At 39.3% G+C, this 13,575-nt stretch overlaps 1 protein-coding gene across 1 annotated transcript in view; it reads left to right on the plus strand.

Annotated features, from left to right (window-relative positions):
* CACNA2D2 (calcium voltage-gated channel auxiliary subunit alpha2delta 2) overlaps nucleotides 1–13,575 on the plus strand; it is a 780,863-nt gene that overhangs the window by 551,290 nt on the left and 215,998 nt on the right. The window lies entirely within an intron of this gene.

Here is a 13,575-nt window from a genome sequence, read left to right on the forward strand (position 1 = left end):
TTTCTTTCTCTTTCTTTCTCTTTTTCTTTCTCTTTCTTTTTCTTTCTTTCTCTTTTTCTTTCTCTTTTTCTTTCTCTCTTTCTTTCTCTCTTTCTTTCTCTCTTTCTTTCCCTCTTTCTTTCTTTCTCTCTTTCTTTCTTTCTCTCTTTCTTTCTCTTTTTCTTTCTCTTTCTTTCTCTTTTTCTTTCTCTTTTTCTTTCTCTTTTTCTTTTTCTTTCTTTCTCTCTCTTTTTCTTTCTTTCTCTTTCTCTTTTTCTTTCTTTCTCTTTCTCTTTTTCTTTCTTTCTCTTTTTCTTTCTTTCTTTCTTACTTTTTTCCCCTTTCTTTCTTTCTTTCTCTTTTTCTCTTTCTTTCTTTCTCTTCATAAATGGAAAGAGTCCACAGCTGCATTCATTACTTTTGGGAATTCAGAACCTGGCCACCAGGTGGAGGCAAACACACCCCAGCCAAAGACTTAACTACTCCTCCTACTTAAAACAGTCAGAGAAAAGAAGGGGTGCTGTGGTTGGGTGTGTACGTGGTGTAAACTTTCATATGTGAATTTAATGATGAATCACAATACATAACCAGCCTGGTTATACAGACAAGAGTTCATGGTCTTGCTATGTCCATGGGTCCACCCCAATGTCCCCTGACAATAGCAAGATAGAAATAGAAATAAGGATGTCTTCAATATATGCAGTTCAAATGGTATCACATATGTATATATCATAAACAGACTCACCACAGTCCTGTTTCAGGTTGATCTGTCTCATATGTGCTTGCGGTGCTGTTGATAATGTTGTGATACTCCTCTTTGCTGCTGGTGAGTGTCCAAGCTGGGAAATGCCAAGCCTCCGCAATAGGGGATTTAAAAAGTGTTTTCAACTTGCTGTGTGTGCTCACAATGGCCACAAAATCTCTCAAACAAAAACAGTTAGGAGCACCAAAAAGCAAGTGAAAAAGCAAAATTTATTTACAGTTAATTTAAACATGAGGGTTAATTAACCCCAGGGTAAGAGTGTGAAAACAGAAAACAATAAACAGAGAACAAAAACGGCTGACCGGTTTCGGCGTCTGCCTTAATCCTAGCCGAAACAGGCTAGGATTTAGGCAGACGCTGAAACCGGTCAGCCGTTTTTGTTCTCTGTTTATTGTTTTCTGTTTTCACACTCTTACCCTGGGGTTAATTAACCCTCATGTTTAAATTAACTGTAAATAAATTTTGCTTTTTCACTTGCTTTTTGGTGCTCCGAACTGTTTTTGTTACTCCTCCTACTTCCCTCATCCCCCAGTTATACTTTGCCTTTCGTCCCAGGAGGTTGGCAGAGAAGTGTCAGAAGTTTTCGATAGTCTCTTATGGAGGGTAGTACTCTTCGGAATGGGACTGGAGTTTTAAGTAGTCCTGTCAGCCTCTCAGTGAGAGCATGGATGAAAGTTAGAGTCCGGAGATGCAGGGAGAGTCTTTCTGCAAAACCATTCCGACTCATATTAACAGCTCCATAAGCAATCAGCGTTGTAGAGTTTCGCTGCCTGCTTTCTTCTCTCAAGCCCATGTCAGAAGCGATGCTACTATCTGTCACACTTGAGGGGCCGTATTCCTGTTCCACGGCATCGATTCCGGTAAGATCGTGTCATTTTATTTTCATCATGGATGTATTGTAATTGTAACTGTTTATCCGAGAGGGGCTACAACCTTTCGGGGGTAACTTTAACTTAGGGTCTCAGTGAGGCTCTTTCTTTTACAAGATATGACGAGTCCACGGATTTCATCCTTATGGGATATCACCTCCTGGTCAGCAGGAGGAGGCAAAGGGCTCCACAGCCGAGCTGCATAAATAGCTCCTCCCTTCCCTCCCACCCCAGTCATTCTCTTTGCCTGTGTTAGTGATAGGAAGAGGCAAAGTGAGGTGTTAGTTATAGATTCTTCAATCAACTGTTTATTATTTTTAAAGTAGTGCCACAGTGTGCTACTTTGTTCTGGGGTGTAGCCTAGACCAGATCAGTCTCTTCAATATAAAAAGAGATGCATCTGGTGGCTTTCAGGCAATAGGAACTGGTGGGACATAATTCTCACTGCGCCTCCTATGCATATTTGCTACCCTATACAGATAGCCTAAGCACTTTTAACTCAGGCTGATCTTTGTCCACAGGGCTATGGGAGGGAGAAGACCTCTGAAAACCTGCTGGACTGCCATGCTGTCGCACAGCTTTCAAGGTAAGTGCTAACTTTATTATTCTGGGCCTGCAACCAAGAAGAGAAGCTTCAGGACAGAGGAAGTTTAGCACTTTTCTGGGATTGTTATCTCTTTATTTGTAGATGCTATGACAGCGTGGTAATGGCAGGCACTGGGACTCAGGAGTGAAGCCCTGATTTGTATGACTCTGTTCTAAGTGTCGGCACAGCATACAGCCAACTGTTCATTTGTGTATGATATTTAAGGCAGATGGTCACGTAGTGTCTGTGTAGTGTCAATCTGCAGCATGTGTCTCTTTTTTTTAACATGGATATAGGATGTGCAGTTTTCCTTAGATTGCTCACGGTAGTCGATCTTTGTAGATTAATATGGCGACCGGGAGTCTGTGTACATTTACGCCCACGAAGGGCGGAGTATGTTTTGGCGCCGTTTTTCTCAGAACCGCAACTAAACAAGAGCTGTCTGTTGTCTGCTGCGGTGTGTTATCACGCCCACGATGGGCGGGGCCGTGTTCAAGACTGCTCTCGCTTTATTGGAAGATAGAGCTATTTACACGCTTAACGCAGTATTGTCATGCCTCATCTTACTTTCACTGAAGCTCAGTCTGTGCCCAAAGACTCCAAGGACAATATGCACAAAGTCCAAGACTAAGGGAATGATAAAAGAGAACAGACTCACCCGAAGAGAGAGTAGAAGAAAGGCTAGTCTCCATAATCCTGTCAGATTAACTTTCCAGAGGACCACACCCAAGGAAAAAGAATACAAAGCATCCCGAACCCTGGTAGAAAAAATCCCCTAAGCAAAGTTAAGAAAAGGAGACAACACCGCCTATCGTCTCCGATACGGAGACGACTAACTCCCGGAAGTATACAAAGCCGCACGGCCTTCCATAAGAGCAGGGGTTCCTCTCTCTGGAGGGTCTTTGTCCTGCCCTGTGTGTGGGAGGTTGGAACAGGTGGCTTTATTTCCGTAAGAGGCAGAAGTCTGCTGCTCCGTGGGTTGCTCTGTTTCAACTGTTGGAAATTGAAGTCTCCATGTAGAGAGTTGTGACAGGTCTTCCTAAGGATCTAATGCACTTTCTCTGTACCAGGTCCTAGGGGTTCTCCTTGGGAGTACTTTTTTCTTGGAGGAGCAGATTGGGTTGGCACCCAAGATCTGTTGGGGTGGGTGAGTCCCCCCATTCTTCCATTCCCTGGAGACTTGTGGTTGGGGTCTTTCTGTTCCCCCTGTCTATCAGACTTGCCTGTCGCTTGAGCTGGTCTGGTGTTTGGAGCAGGATCTGAGATCTGTTGCTCTGATCATTCATCCTCGGATCATTCGAGGTACGGTGAGCCTCTTTGAGGTTTCTGCTTTTCTCCACGTTAAGATCTGTGGCTGGCGGCTTTTGGATAGCCTGTGACAGTATTCACTGGGTAGTGGATGCTTAGCAGACTGAAGGATCCTATCTTTAGCTGCTCTTTACTTGCCCTGCAAGTATTCAAGTTTTAGAGTCATTTTTAGATGACTGCACGTCAGATGTTCATCTATCTGAGCTTGCTTCTCATGTTTTTGTTTCTGAATAGATATTCTGAGCAACCTTTTTGTGACTTGGGGACCTTCGTTTTCAGTTGCCTTCTAGAGTGCGGTTGCACTGTGTTAGGGGAAGATTTTCTCTGTTTCAGACTCCTGGCCTTAACCCCGTGTTTTCTGTATTTCTGGGGATGGGCGTGGCCTTCCCTTGTTTCTATGAGACTGGTTGAGTCTCTGTTAGCCTGTCCCAGTTTCTCTGGTTTTTGCTTTGTGTTTTTAATTAGGACTCCTGATGAAACGGTTCTAACCGAGAAACGTGTTGCATTTGAGGGGTGCCACTGTATACCCTTTTATCCACTCATCATAAACAACTGCTGTGTTGTTTTTTTATCTTTGTTTTTAATAAATAGCTACATTTTATTTTAAATGTACTCTGAGTGGAGTTCTTTTCCTACCTTCTGCCTTTGCTGATTGCTCACTGGGACCTACACCCCTGCACAACCAAGAATCTACATCTAGGGTGAGCTGCTACACCTGTCATAAAGTTACAGCCTGCCTCTACCAGCACATAAGTGTGCTACAGGAGTATGTGAGTACCCATCTGTATCATCTAAGAGATATTGCCGGTTATACCTTTAATGGTCTGCACATGTAGTGCTTTCTTTGTTTGTTTTTTAATCTCTCACCAGCTACACAGTTTTGCCTGGAGGGTGAGCTGTCACACCTATCTGAAATTGCAGCTTGTCTCTACCAGCACATAGGTGTGCTTCAATAGTATGTGAGTACTCATTTGGCTCCATTCTGTTTGTTCTGTATCATACCATCTGATTATACCACACATGAGGCGCCCCTCTGTCTTCTTGTACTTTTAATTAGGACTCGTTGTGCCCTTTTTAGGGTTCTGGAGTTCCTTATGGTTGTTTTCTCCGTGTCGTTTCACCTTGGTGGAAAAATACGGTAGTCTGTGCCCCTTTCTAGTAAGGGATGTGTTGTTTGGAGACCGACTGCTGGGTGACGGTGTCTCCTGGAGGCAGGTTGACTCAGTTTAGTCCCTGCGGTCTCTAGCATGGCTTGTAGACTATTTGCTGGTCAGTGTCCTTGGGCCTTTTCCTTTTTTCAAGGTTGTTCTCGGCTTCGGACAAAGCGGGATTTTGTGGTTAGGGGTTTTCAGGCCTGGTGCCCTCAGAATGAGCCGCCTTTTGTACCATCCCGTTTTAGCATTCAGTGTCCTCTATAGGTTGGGTATTGTTTTCCCAAAAGTAATGAATGCAGCTGTGAACTCTTTCCATTTATAAAGAAAAACATAAATTATGCTTACCTAATAATTTTTTTATCTTCAGATGGAAAGAGTCCACAGCTGCCCGCTCGTGGTTTTTTTTTTGTGGGGCGGCGTGTAATTTTTGTTCTTCTGGCACCTTTTCACTCTGATATTTCTTCTACTGTTCCTTGTTCCTCGGCAGAATCACTGGGGGATGAGGGGAGTGGGAGGAGTATTTAAGCCTTTGGCTGGGGTGTCTTTGCCTCCTCCTGGTGGCCAGGTTCTGAATTCCCAAAAGTATTGAATGCAGCTGTGGACTCTTTCCATCTGAAGAAAATACAATTATCAGTTAAGCATAATTTATATTTTTTCGTTTTTCTTTCTTCCTGTTTTCTTTCTTTCTCTTTTTCTTTCTCTTTTTCTTTCTTTGTTTTTTTTTTTATTTCATTCTGTCTTTCTTTCTTTCTCTGTTTTCTTCCTTTCTCTTTCTTTCTTTCCTTTTTATTTATTTTTCTTTCTCTTTTTCTTTCTTTCTCTTTTTCCTCTCTCTCTCTGTCTTTCTTTCTCTTTTTTCCTCTCTCTCTCTGTCTGCATTTCCCTCTACTCTGCCTCTTCTCTATCTCTCCCAGTGTATCCCCCCTCCCCTCTCCATCACTCTGATATTCCAGCCCTGAGCAGTTCTGTCCAATTTTCATTTCACGCATCATTGGCCCTGGAAAATGTCTAAAATAACAGAGCAGGCCCCTCCAGACTCCGTATTAATGTGTGTAAACATATATGTATGGAAGAGCCCACCTACTGAATAGTGCACACACTTACTAGGAGATGCCTGTGCAGTGATAAATGTAGATGCTCTCTAGGAAATGCACCTATTTACCAACCCTCTCATATGGAGAAATAAACAGTCCCAGACTAATACAGTCGTAAACTGGGGGAAATAGGAACTTTTGAACCTTTACAAACTCATTGATTTTTCACCTTATAACAGATATCTCCAAATTAATGCTGTATATTATCATTGCGCTATCTTTATTACATTTATATAACTGAGGAAAAGTTACAGCAAGTAAATATTATTTTTCTGCTAAACAAGCTTTATTACCCTCTTAAGGACAGAGGGAATTGTCCAAGTTCTGAATTTAAAGGGATAGTAAACACCAAAAATGTTATTGTTTAAAAAGATAGATAATTCCTTTATTAACCATTCCCCAGTTTTTCACAACCATCACTGTTATATAAATATACTTTTTACCTCTGTGATTAACTTGTATCTAAACTTCTGCAGACTGCCTCCTTATCTCAGATCTTTTGACAGACTTGCATTTCAGGCAATTAGTGATGACTCTGAAATAACTTCATGTGCATGAGCACAATGTTATCTGTTTGAAACACATGAATTAATGCCCTCTAGCTGTAAAAAACTGTCAATTGCATTCATATAAGAGGCAGCCTTCAAGGGCTTAGAATAAGCATACAGTATGAGCCTACCTAGGTTTAGCTTTCAACTAAGACTAACAAGAGAACAAAGCAAATTTGATGATAAAAGTAAATTAGAAAGTGGTTTCAAATTACATGACCTATCTTAATCATTAAAGTTTAATTTGGATTTTACTATCCCTTTAAACAAAACCTAGAATTTGAGCTATATTTTGTTTAACCATAATTTATCTCTTTCACATTAAGTGCACCCCATTTATTATATGTTGTTTTTGGATTAATAACATAATTTATGTAAGAACTTACCTGATAAATTAATTTCTTTCATAGTGGCAAGAGTCCATAAACTAGTGACATATGGGATATACATTCCTAAAAGGAGGGGGCAAAGTTTCCCAATCCTTAAAATGCCTATAAATACATCTCCTACCTCACATATACCTTAGTTTAATGTGTAACCAAGAAGTGAGGTGTAAAAGAAGGAGTAAAAAGCATAAAAAAAGAGGAACTGGAAAAAATAAAGTGCTTTATACAAAAAATAATAACCACAAAAAATAGGGTGGGTCTCATGGACTCTTGCCACTATGAAAGACATGAATTTATCTGGTAAGTTCTTACATAAATTATGTTTTCTTTCATATAAGTGGCAAGAGTCCATGAGCTAGTGACGTATTGTAAAAAATTCCCAAGATGTGTGAAATCCACAAGTCACAAGAGAGGGAGGGATAAAATAACAACAGCTAAATACGCTGAGAAATTAAATCCAAAAAAATAAAGTTTTCTTAATTTTTTAAAAAAAAACTCAATTCAAAGGCACTAGAATCAAACTGAGACAACTGCCTGAAGAACCTTTCTACCAAAGGCTGCTTCCGGAGAAGCAAACACATCAAAATGGTAAAATTTAGTAAAAGTATGCAAAGAAGACCAAGTTGCTGCTTTGCAAATTTAATCGACTGAAGCTTCATTCTTGAAAGCCCAAGAAGTGGCAACTGATCTAGTAGAATGAGCTGTAATCCTCTGAGGCGGAGACTACCCCGCCTCCAAATAAGCCTTGTGAATCAAAAGTTTCAACCAAGATGCCAGAGAAATAGCAGAGCCTTTCTGACCTTTCCTGGAACCAAAAAACATAACAAATAGACCAGAAGTCTTTCTGAAATATTTAGTAGCTTCAACATAATATTTCAAAGCTCTTACCACATCCAAAGTATGTAAAGACCTTTCAAGAGTATTCTTGACAAAAAGAAGGAACAACAATTTCCCTTTTGATGTTGTTAGAATTCACAACTTTAGGCAAAAATTGAAAAAAATGAAGTCTGCGTCAGTCTTATCACCAGATAAAATTTAAATGAAGTCCGCATCAGTCTTATCATCAGATAAGGAGACTCACAAGAGAGTGCAGACAATTCAGAATCTCTTCTAGCAGAAGAGATAGCTAAAAGAAGTAACACTTTCCATGAAAGTAATTTAATATCCAGAGAATGCGTAGGCTCAAAAAGAGGAGCCTGTAAAATCTTCAAAACCAAATTAAGACTCCAAGGAGGAGAAATAGATTTAAAACAGGTTTGATACGAATCAAAGCCTGAACAAAACAGTGAACATCAGGAAATTTAGCAATCTTTCTATGAAATAAGACAGAGCAGAAATTTGTCTTTTCAAAGTATTTGCAGGCAAACCCTTATCCAAACTATTGTGAAGAAACTGTAAAATACTAGGAATTCTGAAAAAATGACTAGAATAATTATGAGTGGAACACCATGAAATATAGGTTTTCCAAACCCGATGATAAATTTTCACTGAAACAGACTTACGAACCTGTATTATAATTCTAATCATTGAGTCAGAGAAACCTCTATGACTAAGTACTAAGCGTTCAATTTTCATGCCTTCAAATGTAGAGATTTGATATCTGATGGAAAAACGGCCCTTGGGACAGAAGGTCTGGCCTTCCGAACAAGATCCTCATACCAAAACCTGTGAGGCCATGCTGGAGCTATCAGAAACACATGAGATTGTTCCATTATGATCTTGGAAATAACCCTTGGAAGAAGAACCAGAGGCAGAAAAATATAAGCAGGTTGGTAAAACCAAGGAACTGTGCTAAGGCATCCACCATCTCCGCCTGAGGATCCCTGGACCTGGAAAGGTATCTGGGAAGCTTCTTGCTTAGATGAGAGACCATCAGATCTATTTCTAGAAGACCTCACATATGTACAAGATGAAAAAACACATCTGGATGGAGAGACTACTCCCCTGGATGTTAAGTCTGGCAGCTGAGAAAATCCGCTTCCCAATTGTCTACACCTGGGATATGAATCTCAAAAATTAGACAAGGGTTGGATTCCGCCCAAGAAAGTATCCAAGATACTTCCTTCATTGCTGAAGGACTGCGAGTCCCTCCTTGATGATTGACATATGGCACTGTTGTGATATTGTCTGTTTGAAAACAAATGTAAAGTTCTCTCTTCAATAGAGGCCACGTCTAAAGAGCTATGAAAATAGCACGGAGTTGTAAAATATTGATTGGTAACCTCGCCTCTTGAGGTTTCCAAACCCCTTGTGCTGTCAGAGACCCCCAGACAGCTCCCCAACCTGTAAGAGTTTCATCTGTTGTGATCACAGTCCCGGTAAGACAAACAAATGAGGCCCCTTGAACAATAAGATGATGGTCTAACCACCAAGTCAGAGAGAGTTGAGTGTTAGGATTTAAGTATATCAGTTGCGATATCTGAGTCCTGAATTGTCTAGCATTGTGTTTTTTACTTCAACATGCTAATCATTTTATTTGTGATGCTATATTTGATGTATTTAAGATTAATATTAAATCTATGTCTTTATCCATTCTTACTAGAAGAGCTTTATGGCTTAAATCTTGAAATGCTGATATGGTGTCTAAATCTAGATTACTATCTTTATCATTTCAGGGTAGTAATTTATTTGGTTCTCAATTGGATTCTATTATCTCCACTATCACCGGGGGAAAATGTTTTTCTGCCCCAAGATAAGAACTCTAATGGTAAATTTAAAGCTCCCAATCATTTTCGTTCCTTTTTTCAGAATAGAAAACAAAAGACCTTTCCTTCCCCTAAGGCCTCTGGCTCTAATTGGAGACCATCTCCGTATTGGAATAAATCCAAGCCTTATAAATAACAAATCCAGCCCCTAAGACTGCATGAAGGTGTGTCCCTCAAACCAGTTCAACATGCAAAGCTGTAGAGGCCTCATATGAAAACAAGCAAAGGGGATCACGTTCGATGCTGCAGTCATGAGACCTAAAACTTCCATGCACATAGCCACTGAAGGGAATGATAGAGACTGAAGGTTTAGTCAAGCTAAAACTAACTTCATTCGTCTCTTGTCTGTCAGAGAAAGAGTCATGGACACTAAATCTGGAAACCTAAAAAGGTGACCCTTGTCTGAGGAATCAAGAAACTCTTTTGTAAATTAATCCTCCAACCATGTTTTTGAAGAAACCACACTAGTTGTTTCGTGTGAAATTCTGCTAAAAGAAAAGACTGAGCTAGTACCAAGATATCGTCCAAATAAGGAAACACCCCAATACCCTGCTCTCTGATTACAGATAGAAGGGCACGAGAACCTTTGAAAAGATTCTCTGAGCTGTCGCTAGGTCAAACGGAAGATCGACAAATTGGTAATGCTTGTCTAGAAAAGAGAATCTCAGAAAACAATAGTAGTCTGGATGAATTGGAATGTGAAGATAAGCGTCCTGTAAGTCTATTGTGGACATGAAATGACCTTGCTGAACAAAAGGCAAAATAGTCCTTATAGTCACCATCTTGAAAGTTGGTACTTTTACAAAAGGATTTAAAAATTTCAGATCCAGAATTGGTCTGAACGAATCCTCTTTCTTTGGGACAATGAATAGATTTGAATAAAAACCCCAACCCCGTTCCTGCAGAGGAACTGGAACAATCACCCCTGAAAGCTCTAGGTCTGAAACACATTCCTGAAAAGCCTGAGCCTTCACAGGGTTTGTTGGAACATGAGAAAGAAAGAATCTTCCCATGGGAGGTCTTATTCTGAAACCTATTCGATACCTCTGATAAATAATATTCTAAATCCACTGATTTTGAACAGAAACTGTCCAAATGTGTTGAAATCATTTCAATCTGCCCCCCACCAGTTGAACTGGTTTGAGGGCCGGACCTTCATGCAGTCTTAGGGGCTGGATTTGTTGTTTTTTTTATAAGGCTTGGATTTATTCCAATTCGGAGATGGTCTCCAATTAGAGTCAGAGGCCTTAGGGGAAGGAGAGGTCTTTTGTTCTCTATTCTCGCAAAAGGGACGAAAACGGTTGGGAGCTTTAAATTTACCCATAGATTTCTTATCTTGGGGCAGAAGAACTCAGTTTCCCCCAGTGATAGTGGAGATAATATAATCCAATTGAGAACCAAATACATTACTACCATGAAATGATAATGATAGTAATCTAGATTTAGACACCATATCAGCATTCCAAGATTTAAGCCATAAAGCTCTTCTAGTAAGAATAGCTAAAGACATAGATTTAATATCAATCTTAATGACATCAAATATAGCATCACAAATAAAATGATTAGTATGTTGAAGTAAAAGAACAATGCTAGACAATTCAGGATCTGTTAACTGTTAAGCTAAACTGTCCAACCAAAAAGTTGAATCAGCAGCAACATCAGCCATAGAAATGGCAGGTCTAAGAATATATCCAGTATGTAAATATGCTTTTCTAAGATAGGATTCAATCTTCCTATCTAAAGGATCCTTAAAGGAAGTACTATCTTCCATAGGAATAGTAGTACATTTGGCAAGAGTAGAAATAGTCCCATCAACCTTAGGGACTTTATCCCAAAACTCTAAATTAGCAACCCTATCCCTCTATGAATCAAATCAGAGCAGAAAGCAAATAGCGAAAGACTTAATATAACAAATTTTAGCGCCAAAAATGGTGCTAATGCAGAGAGAAAAAAAACTTTTAGCGCCAAAGCTTAACAAGAGAAATGACGTGACTTGCGTCATAACAGGCACGACTTTGCACCAAAAAAACTTGCGTCAAGAAAGTTGCAAGAAATTACGTGACTTATGCCATAAATGTCGCAATAAAAAGTAACATTCTGCATCATCGTGAGCCTAAGCCCACAAAAATTTTGAAAAAAAAACAGACTCCAAGTTACAACTAACTGGAACCCAAGGTAAGTCTAAAAACTCCCATAAACATAATTTCCATGCTTAAACTGTTATACTGCAAAGTCAAATACACAGACCTGACTCATGGCAAATATATACAATATACATTTCAATTTTTATAAGATAAAGTGACAAACATAGCTGAGAGTGTCTTAAAAAATTATATATACTTACCAGAAGACCCATCCACATATAGCAGACAGCCAAACCAGTACTGAAACATATCAGCAGAGGTAATGGTAGAGGAGTATAATGTTGATCTGTAAAGGGAGGCAGAGATAAATCTCTGGGACCGATTTACAGAGAGCCTTAGAATAGATTTTCCCATAGGTGAAAACATGGTATCATCAGGCAATACTCCCTTCACATCCCTTAGACAAACACTGTACTTTGAGAGGAACTGAGTTTCAATATGCTTAAAAGCGCCTATCACAGAAGAAAATCAAGCACAACTTGCTTTACCACCTCCATAAGAGGCAAAGTTTGTAAAACTGATGTATGTGTGAGGTGGGAGGTGTAATTATAGGCATTTTGAGGTTTGTGAAACTTTGCCCCTTCTGGTAGGAATGTATATCCCATACGTTACTAGCTCTTGGACTCTTGCCACTTACATGAAAGAAATATTTATATATATAAACTATAATTTAATATGAATAAAATATATGTAAGTGTGAGAAATTAAGAAATGTTATGTTTTCCAGGCACTCACACACACATCATAATCCTGATAAGTTTAACTGCAATAAAGCACCCATATTTGTGTTCAGCGATGTCTCAAAAGTACAACAATCCCCCCCATGTACAGGTTTTCTGGGATTTCATGTAGTTACAGGCCCAAATATGGGGCCTGCTCATTTACATGGAAATTTGACACATTGATTTTCTGGGCCATTTCAGATATTATGGCAGCCCAGGAATGAAAATTAACCCATCACCATTTGCAAAAGTGGACAACGCAGGGTATTTCAAAAGGGCTATATCCAGTCTTTTTTTTTTCTTTCTTTTTTTTAGCCACTTAGTCAAAAAACCTGGCCAAATTGTTCATATTTTTTTTGTTTTAGTTTTTAAAGGGACATAATACTCATATGCTAAATCACTTGAAACTGATGCAGTATAACTGTAAAAAGCTGACAGGAAAATATCACCTGAGCATCTCTATGTAAAAAAGGAAGATATTTTACCTCACAATCTCCTCAGCTCAGCAGAGTAAGTTCTGTGTAAAAAGTTATACTTCACCTGCTCCCAGCTGCAGGTAAAAAAAAATAAAAAAATGAAGAAATGAACAGCAGCCAATCAGCATCAGCAGTGCTGAGGTCATGAACTCTTACTGTGATCTCATGAGATTTGACTTAACTCTCATGAGATTTCATAGTAAGCTTCCTTTACCTGATTGGTGAAATAATATGAGAGTTCACGAGGCTCATCCTTTCAACTGTCCCAGGACAGACACACTAAAATGCTGCTTAGAAATCCTTTACAATGGGAGGTGGCTACTGAGGAACTTTTGAGGTAAAATATCTTTCTTTTTTACATAGAGATGTTCAGGTGATATTTTCTAGTCAGCTTTTTACAGCTATGCTGCATCACTTTCAAGTGTTTAAACATTTGGGTATTATGGCCCTTTAACACAGACACTGTTTATTTCATCATCCTTATATGTTTTACTGATATAAAACACTTATATTTGTGTTCATTGATGTCCCAGGAGTACACCAATACCCTCTATGTACAGGTTTTGTAAGTTACAGGGCCAAATATGGGGCCTGTCTATTTCAGTCTTCAAACATGGAAATGCTTCCTCACATTTTTCCTGAATCTGCTACCCTTTAACTTAAAGGGGCAGTCTAGTCAAAATGAAACTTTCATGATTCAGACAGAGCAGGCAATTTTAAGCAACTTTCTAATTTACTCTTATTATCAATTTTTCTTCGTTCTCTTTATATCTTTATTTGAAAAGCAAGAATGTAAAGCTTAGGTGCAGGCCCATTTTTGGTTCAGCACCTGGGTAGCGCT

This window comes from Bombina bombina, chromosome 7, assembly GCF_027579735.1.
Source record: "Bombina bombina isolate aBomBom1 chromosome 7, aBomBom1.pri, whole genome shotgun sequence".
Taxonomy (NCBI): domain Eukaryota; kingdom Metazoa; phylum Chordata; class Amphibia; order Anura; family Bombinatoridae; genus Bombina; species Bombina bombina.